Raw genomic sequence first — 15952 nt, forward strand, 5'->3', positions numbered from 1 at the left:
GTCATGATGTTGCTGTGTACTGGTATACTAACTTAACCGACCAGATTTTTAATCAACATTTCAAAATGAACATTTATAAAATCAAATTTAACTTTTAAGATTTACCTATAGGAATTAATAATCAGAACAAATGGTTTTGAAATTTTTATTATAGTATCCGATATGTATATCGGATTAATTAAAATTTTTAATTATGAAATTAATAACAATAATTATTATTATGAATTTTTAAATTTTAAATGAATAGCTATGAGGATGAATTAAATATACCTATAACACTTCCAAAGGTGGGTGGCTAAAACATCTTAACACGCCTTTCCTTGGAACCGTGACTGAAAATAGTTAGGTCTTAGGTACCTACCCTCTACAAAAGTACAAAATTATATTAAATATACGTTCTATATACAAGTCAATAATCGATAATTGAATAATAATAATGTAATTATATGAAATAATTTAATAAAGATTTGAAAAGTAAACACTAGTCTACGAAATAAGATAATGGTAAGAATAAATTGTCGTCCAAACGGCAAACGAGATACAGTCAAATAATATTTTTATTGTGAATAGGATGATGCGGTACTATACACTATTCAATTGCGTTCTCTTACTCTCACTCTCTCACACACTCTCACTCACTCTCACTCTCTCTCACACTCTCTCACTCTCTCTCTTTCTATCGTTTTCTCTATCTCTCTCTGACCCATGCGTATCATGGACGTAACACAATCGTCTAAAGTTATTATTTTTTATGTTTTTGACTAATCATTGAGTAAATTACCTATTAAACAGTAACGTGCGGTGGATTACAACAAGTCCACTTGGTGGGAGAAATTAGCGAAACCGCGGATTGACTTCGGCGCAAATTGTAGTGATTTATGAAACTATTATTATGCGAATGGTAGATAAGAGGCCAAAATTATCTACTACACGGGTAAGTGGTAAATTTTTTGGTCTCCACTACTCCACTGAATACGTACTCTTTAAAATCTATTCTATATTTCTATACAGCATATGGAGATTCCAAGTTTTTATTCAATTCAGTCGATGTTTTGTGAAAATAAAATCAAAAATGATACAATTATAACAATAATATACGAATACGTCGAAATCGACTTATTTCGATCTCCTTCAGAGTATTCACTATAGTCATTGAATTGTACACTTATATTTTATAAATGTAAAAAATAACTGTAGATACAATAGTATACGACTCTGTAGCCGTCGAATAACAATATATAATATAGGGATTAACATTCCACCACTGCTTTTGAATTATCTCCTACAATAATATACTGCAGTTTTACAATAAAACACGTACAGCGGACTATATGTCTATATTATCGTCTCAATTCTGAACCCAAAAACCGTTAATCATGTCAGGCGATGGCCGCCCGCCGGCGCCAATGGTGTTGAATTGACCAATTCACTAAAGAGTTTCAGTATTATAGTTTGTAAAGAACAAACATTTTAAACGTCCATATTATTGTAATAATGTTCGAAAATACGTAGTTTGAATTCAGTACAACCAACCTTAGCTAAAATGATAAAAATACAAACATAAAATAATATTATATTAACAGCATATAAATTAATAATTATTGTAAACATCCGAAAATGACGATAGCAACAATAATAATAATCAAATAATTTAAATGTTCATAAAAGAGCAAATTTAATTTAATACTTATTAAAATTGAATACACTTCATAGTATACTATATTATTCAAATCCGTTATCTATCAACAGTAAAAACGAAAATACTTGAAATATATTAAAATTATGCGGCCGTAAGAATTTTAGAAATTGCAAAAAGAATTATAATAAATAATAGTATATTCAACTATTTAAATTTTAAAAGGTATTGCACACAATTTTAATCTCTATATATAATATAAACATATATCATTATAATGATGATAATTATTCATACAAATTACGCATTAAACAGTGTTATATTCAGGTTTAAGATATTTACTAATTCATTTAAAATTATAATTATTTTTCAATTCATTTTACGGGCACAATTATTTGTATGCCACTGTGACTCATATACTGATTCTTTTTATTATTATAAAGATAACCCTGTGGCATCACTCATACTGATTATTAAGGTCCTTTGTGTGTTCTTAATCAAAATACCGTAACGTTATTAATGACCTTTGGCTAACGATAATATAATTACGAATAGATAGTTTTCAATATCTAAGAATTTGGAAGTTATCTAAACGATTAATACACACATTAAGACATTCATGATGAAAAAACTAGTCTTATAATGTGTCACACAATAATGTAAAATAATTATAATTTTTTTTTTTTGTATAATATGTTTATAAATTTATAATATAAAACAATTATGTGAAAAAGATATTGTGTAGGAGTAAATATTGATATTATTAACTTCGGTATATCAATTTGCATCAATTCAAAACAGATTCTATAGTTTATAAAGTTAAACTTACAAATATGAGAGTTTTTTTAAAAATGTGTATTTTAAAAGCGTTTTTATCATTACTTTGTTTTTTCTAATGATAACTAACATTTTCTACCCATAGAGCCACAGCATATATAGTTATTTTTCGATTTCAATGTTTTGCTTTAGCAAATTTATTTAATCCAAAATTTATATTTAATTAAGAATTATCTAAGTAAATAATAATTTAGTAGATTGATAAAAATAGCTATTTTAAACTGTCAGTTTTGAAGAATTCAAATTAAAACATAATAATTTAAATTTAAATTTAGTTAATTAAAATGTAATAATTAAAAAAAAAATGTGTACTTTTGTAGTTTTAGAAAATTGAGAACTGTTTATTTTATTTCCACCTTCAGAATTGTATAGAGATTTAGTACTCCACAAATCCGGTTTCTCATTTTTCGGTTCAACATCACATTTGAAGTATAATATAACATCATCTTGATTTTTGGTATTTTTTAAATATTTGTTTAATACAATCAACTATAATATAACTACAATATAAAATTGTTTGTCATATAATATATCAAATATTACATTGCTTGAAAATATCCTGCTTTATAGATGTAGGTAAGGTACCTATAGCTAATACGTAACATGGATAAGATATTCGGCAAACGTGGACTGGCCTGGCACTTGTATTATATAATTTAGCCAGAAATTATTTCTAAGAGGATGTCAGTGTACAGTTTGTTTTCTCTCTCTCTATGCTTGCGTCAGTGCCTACTACTATTTTGTATCGTTATAATATACCACTATCAACACACACACAGACAGACGCACGCAGCACGCTCCTCCGAAATTGGTAAATTGGGTCCAGGGAAAAAATAGGTAGTACATAAGTTGAGTCCTGGAAAAAAATTAAAATATATGTGGTTTTTTATAGTATAATGTTCTAAATAAATAATATATAGTATAAATAATTAAAATTTGAGTCCTGGAAAAAATTTTTGTTTAAATAAATACATTTAACAAATTCTAATCTAACAATATTATTGGTATACGAGTATTTAGTAATTTGTTCCCTTAAGGCTTAAGTATTTAAGGTTGTTGTGTTGATAGTCCAAGAAGTGGTGGTACCATTAAATGTTTAATTCATAAGTATAATTATTTACCTTGAACTTGAAATGTACGATCATCTTTGACTTACCTCAATTACTGTTTACAATTATCATAGTTAACATTGATTATATTATCTTAGTCGACTGTCTTCTGACAGGCATCAAATTTTATAAGTTTATATATTCGTATGATTATTAAAAATCAATTTTGGATTGTGTATAATAAGTGTTTCGATACAATAACAATAGCTTGTTGTTGTATTATTATTTTATCAAATTTTGTAAAATTAGAACATTAATTACTGAATTAATTTGTTAGTTTTTAAACATCAATTAATACTAAATAGTACCATTAGTAACAGTAACTTAATTTTTGACTTAATATGCTTACATTTTTTTTTAAATTGAATATATTCAAGCAAATATGTATTCATTTAGCCATTGATTTTAATACAGCCTAACCATGGTTGTAAAGAAACTGTAGTTACTAGCTTGAATTTTAGTAGCTATATCAATTACATAAAACAATTACACTAACTCAAAGAGTAAAATTACTGACAAGTTGTAGACAATTAAAGTGATCATCCACTTTATTTGTCTATGAGTATGCAAATATAAGTTAGGTGAATTTTTACCAATTAAATGTTTAATACTTCCACATCATTTTAAATTAATACCGAGAGGTGTAAGTTAATACTAGCATTTATTTACTAACACATCGATATGGCAAATTATAACCATATGATATTACTTGCATTTTACTCTAATTTGTAATTTTTTTCACTAGTGTCCCTATCATAATATACTGTTGTATAATATGTAAAAAAAAAATATAACTTGGTGTTATAAAATTAATTTATTACATAATTAGGTTTTAGGTAAATCACCACAACTATTAATTTTATTCAACATTATGTATATTAAATAATTCATAATCTATTATTTATAATATTATATATAAGCATATTTTAATATACATTTATTTATTATTTTAAATTATATTCAAGTATAAATAGTTTTGAAATAAAAAATAAAAACCAATTAAAAAAAAATTAGATGAAAATAAAGTATCTATGAATCTATGTAAATGTAACTATGTAATATATATATATATATATATATACATATAGGTACCTACATTAATATACTTCACATACATAACTCAATCATATTATATATTAATTATATTCTCATACTCATAAATATTATATTAACACCAAATTCATTACTAACAAGTTAAATAATATAACAAGAACTAAAAACCAATATTAATTATATAATTAAAAATGGATTGATAAATCAATTTCTCAGTAAAAAGTAGGCTTCTATATAAAAATAATTGCAATAATATTCATTAATAAAAAAAACTCATTTAATTTCAGATTAACCAAGTAGATTTTACTATTGTTATAAAATTTTGTCATAATTCAATACAAGATCCAACATAAATTGTTCGTATATCTGTTGATAAATTTATAGAAATACATAGGCACAATTTTTTTTTTATTCATTTGAAGTTTAAATGCTTATAAAATTCTTTAAAATCATAAAAAAGTACATACTACAAGTCTACAAGTATTTTGTAATGAAAAATGTGTAAAAGTGGCTATAAGGTTAAAATATTTAATAAAACGTCCAAAAAATATACAATACAGTGGAACCTCGATTGGCTCGATTATCCTGTGTAATGGCAGAAGGGGGTCACACGGATAAATAAAAACTACGGTTAATCCAGAGTTTTTATAATAATATAATTTTTTATTTAATTATAATTAAAAATACATACTATAATGTTATACATCTACAGTCCATATTTATTTTTAAATTTTCGGAAAAGTGAGCACGGATAATCGAGTCACAGATAATCTAGGTTCTACTGTATATTTTTTTATAGATATTTGTATTTCAGATTTGGACAAAATAATGTATTTAAACGATGAATCAATGTTAATTACTTTGTTATAAATCAAAAACATTAGTTGTGAAACTTAAACGTTTACGTAGTTATTTATGAATTTTACTATACACAATAAAATTTCAAAATAAATAAATAAATATTATATAGGAGAATGCCACACCAGCACGTGACGAGTCCGCGCAGAATAACTGGTATTCTCGCGTCATTTTTAAATATTATGACCTTGTACCAGAAGGTGACAAAGCACTTAATAGTCTACATAATATTAGAAAAGCTAGACAAATTTACTACAAGATGAAAATTAATGATTTTGAACTTCGAATTTACTGTAGTGTAAATATCTATTATTACTACCTCAACTACGAAGTGTCTATACTAGTAAAACTACATATTTTTAAGTATTGAAATACCTATTTAAATTTTATTATCAGTATAATATGGTCAGTAATATGGTAACGCAAAAAAAAAAAAAACCACAGAAATGATTTGTTTTACATATTATTAGTTTATGGGAATGGATAAGCGGTGAATCGGGGGGCATAGTATATTTTACGAAATTTTCGTCGCGTTATATTTGTAATATTACAAAATGGCATTTATCTTATAGTTTCCATATGATATTGCGTCTTTTAAAGGTTTAATCATTACTTACTTAATGTAATGTAACTATAAAAGAATTTTTTTTTACTTAGCTTATTTTTACACGGAGTTATAAGGAAATATTTTTGGTGTGCTACCTATTTTTTTTTAAAACAAGTCGCAATTTTATTTGACTGTTAAATCTGAAGATGAAATTTGATTAATTTTTAATTTTTGTATATTAGTATTAAACTATTACATAGTAATAATTATTATTACAATGGCAATATGGCAAACGGCGTAGGTCCAGCGTCGTCGTCGCCGCCGCTGTAACATTGTGAAACTTGAGTAGGGGAATGAATAAGCCGCGAGTTGACCAAGGGACAAATTATATTTTACGATATTTTCATCGCGTACGAAAAATCGTTCTTAAATGTACTAGAACATTTTTGGTTATAACTTATAAGTGTTATAACGTTTAAGCTATCTAACCCAGGTATGACGAACCTATGTCACGTGTGTCACAGAGTATGGTTATAATTATTAATTTTTACTTCAATTTCCAAAAAAATTACTGATAATTTGAAATTATTTTTAACTTATTATTGTAATATTATATCGTAAGATATTACCGTAATGTCGTAATCGACGTAATCTGTACTTTCCATTTCCTAATCTCGGAAAATTAAATACGTACAAAAAATAAAATCATGTTTATATGTTTACTTTAATTAATTATTTTTTAAGCAAAAAAGAGGTCTGAAAAGTTTCCGACACGCGAGGCAAATAAATTATAAAATCTAATCAAACATTTTGATTTGATAAGTAGTTATCAAAAGGTTCGCCATCCCTAGATTCTAACCAATCTGCTTGCACGTTTCTCTGTTCGCATCTGCACAATATTTCTGATCGATTGATACCTTATACGACTATATTATGTTGAGCGGTTTGCCTTGTGGAGATAACCACAAATTAGCACGGTTTTTCAATGTTACAATTCTTTTCGACGTTACATAAAGTTATTCATTTTATCACGAACGACACGAACCGTTATTCACACAATCACACCGTTACGTACTTTTGGGTGTAGAGAGCTTCAATATATCATTTAATATATTCTATGTTTAAAAAATAAAAAATACGGAAAATATGTTGTACATCATGCACGATGAACTATGAACAGTAAGATCAAGACTAGTACCTACATCACGAAATACAAAGTATTGGCGCGCTCTTGATTTTCGAGTTTTGGCGCACTTTTTATCTTTGAGAAACGCGTGAAACGCGCCTAATGTGTAAGCAAAGCGCATTCGCGTTTTAAAATCGCGACGTTTGAAACGCGCGGAGGCGAGCGTTCGAATCGCCTAGTGTGCAATTACCTTAATTAAATTAAGTAAATATAAAATAATTTCTATAATGGTATCATATGAACTAATAATATATTATACCTATTTATGCGGTTTAATTTTGGAAAAATATAAGTTTATCATACCATTTTGGTATTTTTATATTACGAGTATTAATATAAAAATAACATACTCCCAACAATATATTGTACTACCTAAGTTAATAATAATACACGATTATTTAAATTACCTATAAATAATATTAACATTTTGAAAATTCCATTGTTTAAATTATAGTTGAATTTTATTAAATAATTCAATTTAATTTTGTAATAAAAAAATATAAAATATATATAATAAATTATAAACATAATTTGCGTTTCTAAAATGGATATTTTTTGAAACATAACATAATAAAAAAAATTTATAAGCGATAAACGACCAAATTTTAGTTTTAATTCCAGTAATAATAAATCATGTTATGATTACTAAGGAACCTTGTAACACAGGTCGGTCGGTCCGTGCCGAATTACGAAGTATTAAAGGTAACCGGGCGCGCGTCCTAACTGAATCCGTACGTTGCGGCTATATGTTCGACCGCAACGCAACGCAACGTATTGTTGGCAAAATTGACGTCGATGAATTCATACGTGAAAAAGGTTGTGAACTTATAAAATTACAGTATAGTCGAAAAGATGTCGTTAACCACCGAACAACGTAAAATATCATTATCCGAAGTTTGGCTGTTAAACTTTTTTCTTTGTATAAAAAACGCTAACGTAATGCGGTACATCAAATATAAAAAGATAAGTTTGAATTTGGCGAGTTTCATCATTTGTATACACAGTTACGTGCTAATGATAATTTATTCCGTTCTTATACACGAATGACTACAAGTACTTTTGACTATATAAAAGAGGCAATTGAACATGAATGTTATCATATAACAACTAACTTTAAAGTACCAATTTCTATAGAAGAGAGAATACTTATTACTTTAAGATAAGCATATTATTATAATCAATAACAAACTAAAATTAATAGTTTTTATAAATTAACAATAATATAATATATCAAAATAAAATGTATAATGTTATAAATTAATAAAATAATAAGATTTTTGTATTGTATACCTACTAGTATATTATAATATTAACATTAAAGTGATAAAATATAAAACTCCTTTTAACTTTCAAAATAACACAATAAAGACGGTGCTCCGCGGCTGGCCAGCTGCTACCTATCCTAAATGATATAATAATATAAAATAAATACGGTGATTCGCGCGCGTACACGATATTATATTCAAGTAGCGATTTCTGCGATTTACGCACACGCAATAATATGTATAATAAATGGCGATTTGTGTTTACAATAAATTAAAATATATATATTTAAGACACTTAAATTCGCGCGCACTCGCAATATATTTTTTAGTAGTGGCGATTGCGCACACAAAATAGGGGTATATAAATGTATAATAAAGGTGACGATTTGCGTACACACGATATATTAAGAAAAAACAGCGATTTGCGCTCGCAAGTGACAACTCTGCGTTAACAATACAGACGGAACTGACGAATAATATTGGGGCGGCCGTGCTAAATTTTGCACCGGCAAATCGGTGGCGTAGATAAGGCGTGGGATACGCAATCTGCATAATATAATATTATATAATTCACAGACGACAATAATAATTAGACAAAAACAATAATATAAATAAACAAATATGTTGAGCGCTTGTGTGTGTGTCGATCGGTTGGCAGAGGCGGCGGCTATATTATTTGCAGGCTATTATTGGGCCTCAACAAGCATACTAATATTTGTGTCAATATTTTTAGAAAAAAAAATTTTAAAAAATGAACTCATAGGCAATTCGTAATTCTTTTTCATGTTTTTATCCAGTTTACTGACATGAATAAAATTACTTGATATGTCTATCAAAAATTGTGCATTGATTTTTGAGTTCTCTAAGTTTGTATAAGAAAAAGTTAAAAGGAATAATCTTTTATTAAATTTTTAAATAAATTTGCAATTTTTTTTGCTCTTTATTATCACTTTTCGGTTCATATAATTTCATTGAAAAATTTAATATTTTCGTCATTTTTATTTTATATTCAACACGTCATACAGGACAATCGTGTAAATGATCAAAATTTAAATGAAAACAATTCAGAATAATAATATGTATTTTTTTTTACATTATATAGCCATGGACATTTTAATAATAATAATTTTAATAGTAAAAAATAAATATACTAAAATAAATTAACAAATAATAATTTGTGTATATCTTTAATAAATGCATTAATTATTAAAATGTTTATTTATTATTAAATATTTAAATTGTAAAGAAATATTCATTATATATAAATTATAAGTATATTAAACAAAATTGCTATAAAAAGTTGTCAATAGAATTTTTTTTTATATTTTCCATTTGGCTTGCCCTAATAAAAGTGATGATAAATAGCGGCACTTCGGCTATTTTCAATAGCTAGTAGTCAAATGACACTATGTTAGGTATTGACGACATAAAGAAGAAATACACAATAATTATGCTTTACGCGGTCTTACGACTATGATACGTTATCGCTGTTATAGGTAAAACGGTTCGCGCAAGAGAGCGAGACGGCCGGTACTCGTCTGGATTGACTTGTCTTCCAGCCCCACCCTATACTGCCCTGCTACTGCGAAAAGCAATAACTCCAAAAATTGAATTTTTGTGTTTTTGTAATTGTTTTAATTAATTGAAAACTTTAAGTACACTTTTTGTGATTAATAAATTATTTTTAACAATTTTCACATAATATTACAGTTGCTGCATTTCTATTTAGCATTACTCACATTATATCATATATGAATGCAATGTATAAAACGCAGTATTATCAATATCATAAGACACTGCTAATAGAAAATGCAGTAAGCCAGTAACTACAACAATAATCAATTTACAAAAATAAAAAAGATACTTCTGAATCATATTAATTTTAATACTTTTACTTTCGTAATATTATGCAGTCATCATTAGATAAACAAAACAAGTTACGATAGTTGCGCGGCAAATTATGATAATAAAGTTGTAGTATTACTAGAAGAAAACAAAATTTTGTCAATTTCGTAAAATTTGGTTGGCGCAACAATACAATGCGAGATGTGAACTCAATAATTTTACTAAATTATAATTTATAATATTTATGCAACAACAAATATATTCAATTTTAAATCACACCATCGTCTTAAGCACATAAATATACTTCGGATTATGAAAAAAATTCTGAAATACAATTTTAAGTTATTAATATCATTGTGTAAATCAAACTACTTTTACGCGTAAAACATAGGCGGCTACTCAGTCATGTTGTAAGTACTAACGTCTAGCAATAATATTTCTTTTATAATTATTTTTTAAAACAAAATAATTGCATATAGGAGTACTTAACAGCAGCATCTTCAGAGGAAGATGTATTAGACGTATTGATGGGTTACACTCAAGCTGAAGTTTTACTTCAGCTTAAATTGAAAACGAATTTTTAGCCCGGGATGAAGAGGAGATACAAGAGTTTCATAGCAAAATTCAGATGATAACCTCTGTATGGGGATTATCCGATGTGGTTTCAAAAGCTATAATAAGAAATTTGTTTAACTCATGACATAGAATATATTAAATTTTAATTATTTTTAATGTTATTATTTTTAATGTAATTATTTTTTTCAAAATTATAGCAATATAATTAAATTTTTAAATATTTATTATTATTATTATTATTATTATTAGTTTTATTAGAATTATGATCTTATGAGTTCATACTGCGGTGGCGTATACTACGCAGTGTGAATTAAGACCTTTCAATTGATAGTCCAGGTAGGGATGGTTTATCCGATAATGGACAAAATACTAATGTGTTAGCGGATGCCTACACTTTTAGTAATAAACCTTATACATACTACCTATTAAAATTAATTTACATTTGCATATTATTACTTGTTAAAAAATAAAATTTATATTACCTAAAAAAAGGTACCATCCATATTATACGTATTTCATCTGAGGACAATTTAGTTAACATATAAGTTATGATAGTGTTCCAGTACGACAACATATATTGGTAAAACCACGATGTGATATATTTTTGTAAAATGAAACATCTATACCATATAGTCTATAGGTATAGCCAAATATTATATATTTTATAAATTTATTATACTACATAGTTATACAATAGATACAACAAGTGCACATTAAACTTTTCGTATAATATAGTATAAAGAATTTGTAGTCTGGAGTTATTGGGTTCTTATTACTCTCTAAAATGTAATGTGGATGCCACACCGTCATGTAGTTTACCTACCTGTGTACTTGCGTTTTTTTTCATACTGGGCCTAATAATCCGGACAAGACTGTTTTCGACAAAAAGTACTTTCCCTTTCGGGCCGATTCACTTTTCGACCATATTTAAAAAAGGCCGGTACCCTTTTCGTCAAAAAGAAAAATTTATATAATATATGTAAAAAAATAAAATAATTGGTATATATTTTATATATTAAGTTGCATTAAATGTTGTAAAATAAAATATAGACATTTTTTTAAAATATATAAGAATATATATATATATTGACATTACTTTTATATTTCAATATGTCACAATATGTACTATATTTTATAAAAAAAAAAAAAAAAAATAGGTATATAATTAATAATTATATTTATATTGTATACATTATATCTTTATTATTATGGTAGTTACCATCACAATCAAACACGACGATCACCGATCAAATAATTTATGACAAAATATTTTACAAAGGTTTTAATAATTTTCGATATGTATAGCATAAAATATAATATATTAAACTTTTTGTATTGTGTAATTTTTAAAATTACCAATTTTATATCACTATTATATACATTTATACTTCATAATTATTGACAAGATTTGTACATTATTATTTTATTTTTTTATATAATATTATACATATTGTGACATAATATTTTTAACATAAAATTAATGTTAATATATAGATATTCTTGTATTTTAAATGATTTTCAATATTTTATTTTACAAAATTATATGTAACTTATACTTTTAATCATTTTCAAAATAATATAATTATATAATTGTTATAATTTTAAAAAATATATACCAAATATTTTATTTTTTTTTACATATATTATATAAAATCTTGGTTTGGTCGAAAAGGGAATCGGCCTTTTTTAAATTTGGTTAAAAAGTGAATCGGCCGAAAAGGAAAGTGTATGTTTTTGATCGAAAACGGCTATGCCTAATAATCCGTATCTGTGGTCAGGGCCGGCCCGATCATTAGCGGCGCTTCTGGCGAAATAAAAATTTGCGACCCCACAAAATAAAAAAATTAATTTTTTTAATTTTTTTTATGTAACCTTAAATGTTTTTTGGTGTTTATGACACCGGTGTGATTATAATTTTGATATACTTTCTAGTTTTTTATAAAAGATAAAATTATTATAGTCAATTTCGTAAAATTTGGTTGGCGCAACAATACAATGCGAGATGTGAACTCAATAATTTTACTAAATTATAATTTATAATATTTATGCAACAACAAATATATTCAATTTTAAATCACACCATCGTCTTAAGCACATAAATATACTTCGGATTATGAAAAAAAAATTCTGAAATACAATTTTAAATCAAACTACTTTTACGCGTAAAACATAGGCGGCTGCTCGGTCGTCGGCACTATGACGTCACGCGGCTATCCATCTACTCATTATACTCTCATTATTTTGTTAAATAATCATTTTTTTAACTTCGGATTTTAATCAAAACATTTTTCATTGTGTTAACTACAATAATACACCAATAAACTTAAAATTAAAAAAAAAATAGTGTTTTGATGTCCTTTAATCCAAAAGTACGCAAATTTGTGCGAATAAAATAATAATGAAAAAATGATACAATATTAATGCTAACAATTTTTCATAATCGTTAAATTTTAAATAAATTCTATTAGAATATTTACCTAATTACCTTGTTCTATTTCAGGCTTCACTGTTCAAGAGCGTAGATTAGGTAGGTATAACTCCGTAATGCGTGTTGTCATTCAATCGAATGTCTATTGTAAAATAACCGAATAATTATTATTGTAATTTGTAATATAATAATACGATTGTGTGTGTGTATATTGTATAGCTTATTTCAATATTTTAATATAATCTTTGAAAATATTATTTTGGTCGATTTAAAACTGATAACCATTTTATATACATAATATATCATAGTTGTTCTATTTTTATAATTGTCGGCCATGGGAAACGCATTAATATTTTTTACATTATTATAAATAAAATATAATATTCCTTTTACGATACCATTCAATAACAGCCATCGTCGATCGTCGTGTATGAAAATTAATTTCTGTAGTAAATTTGTTGCTTAATTATAAAAATTAAGTGTTAAATATATAGCACAATTAATGAATTAACACAGTATTAATCAACTCGCATCTAATAACAGATATTAATATATTAAAATATTTTGGCTTAGATTTTCAAGTTCAAATTTTACGATATCAAATTTTGCGCCCCCATTCCTACTCGATATTTTGCGCCCCTGGCAGACGCCCACCTTGCCAGGCCCTAGGCCCGGCCCTGGATAAATATGATGGTGGGCGCTGGAGTCAGCAGCGGCAGGCGGACTATGTACCAGGGACCTCAGGCGGCGGTGGTGCGCGGCAGCTCAGGATTCATGTCTGCTATTAAGTACTATATCTATATATATTAAGTATTAGTACAAACGGTATGTTTTACGAAAGTGTTACATCAGTACACACCGATCCAACAGCAAGTGTAGCCGGTGTAGGTGTAGATCGTTATTGTACGGGCCGAAGCGTAAGGTTAATATATCAAGTCTGACTCTCCGTCTTCGATAAGATTCGGTTTTCTTATACAATGATATTATATCATTGAATTCAAATTTAACACAATAATCCAGTAGGTATATAGTGACTCACTTTTAACCTATTGTAAAGCAGATCGACACCCACTTGCCTACCTTTTTTTCTTATAGTTATACTAATTTAAATTTAAAAAATTTCGTCTTGAATATCAATACGCTTATTTTATAGAACAATTGTGTATAGTTGAAAAAAAATTGTTTAAATCGTACGTTTTCTAGATGATTTGTGACAATATTACGACATAATATTATGTAGTACCATTTGCGTAAAGAATACAAATTATAACATCGAAAAATAAAATAATATTCATTGTCAAAATTATTATTTTCGTATTGGTTAACCCGTGTGCGCTACGATAAATAGCCAGTTTTGACCTTTGGTGCGGTATGTTTGCGGGGTATGCAAGCGGTGTTGTGGTAGAAGTAATATTTCAGAACGCTGCCGCTGTAATCGCTTTAGCAGCACATGACGACGGCAAATTCGTATTTTTACAGTCACATAATAATGTCTATTATCCATATACAGTAATGGTTAACTAGAATTATTTAATTTAAAATTTTTTTAAATAATGAATTGCTTCTCAATAAAAATATCAGTCTTAGGTATATTGTCTTTGATATTTTGTAAAAATTATTTATCCCCCCATACCTCGCAAACATACACAAATAAAAGATTTATACATTGGCTATTTTATTTTATTTTTATTAGCTATTATAATAATTATTATATACATGTATATAAATAAGTAATAACAGTTATAAATTAACCTAACCTAATAGTTATACGCAATTATATTAAATACAATAAAAAAAATATTTGGTAATGTTATAATAATAATTAATACAAAATAAGTGATTAGTATAACAGTATATCTGTAATTAGTAATTACTAATTAGTTAATAAAACAAAATATAATACATGGTAATTTAATGGTAAAAATATTTATTTATAACATTGCAATAATTGCATAGGTTTATATTTTTTAGTCAATATTTGTAGGTACCTACTCACAATTTGACATATTTTTTTTAATTCAGCTTTTTTATTTGAGTACCTTTCATTGAAAATTATCTTGTTTCTAATTCATAATCATGTATGTGGTTTAGTCTTATTAGAACTATGTAATAAAATTACAGACCTGTTCGAATTAGTTTTAAAACTTCGATAAATGTACGTAGTACGTATGTATACAGTGTGATTCTTTTATCATGAATAACTCATTATTTAAAATGTTATATACACATTAGCTATACGTATATAGTATAAGTCTATTGTATATTAATTATAAGAGTATATTATTGTAGTCTGTCGATAACGAATAATGTGTAGGCGACTCACAGAATAGTATACGCGGAATCAGGGCCGTAGCAATTTAAATATTGAAGACGAATATAATATAAAAGGTAAAATTCACGTATCGAAAATGGTAACGTCGGTCGGACAGGTCGACCAGTAAAGTGGTGACAATCGGTGTCGCCACATCCCTCTTCCTCTTTATAAATCGTTACTCGTTAGGTACTTTAATTATAATCACCTGTATTTATGTAAATTGATTTATTGCTATCGTTATCGTCTTATTGTTTTGTATTATTGTCATCTGTTTTTGAATATGTTTTCACTGTGATTA

This window comes from Rhopalosiphum padi, chromosome 3 (assembly GCF_020882245.1).
Source record: "Rhopalosiphum padi isolate XX-2018 chromosome 3, ASM2088224v1, whole genome shotgun sequence".
In the NCBI taxonomy this organism is placed as follows: domain Eukaryota; kingdom Metazoa; phylum Arthropoda; class Insecta; order Hemiptera; family Aphididae; genus Rhopalosiphum; species Rhopalosiphum padi.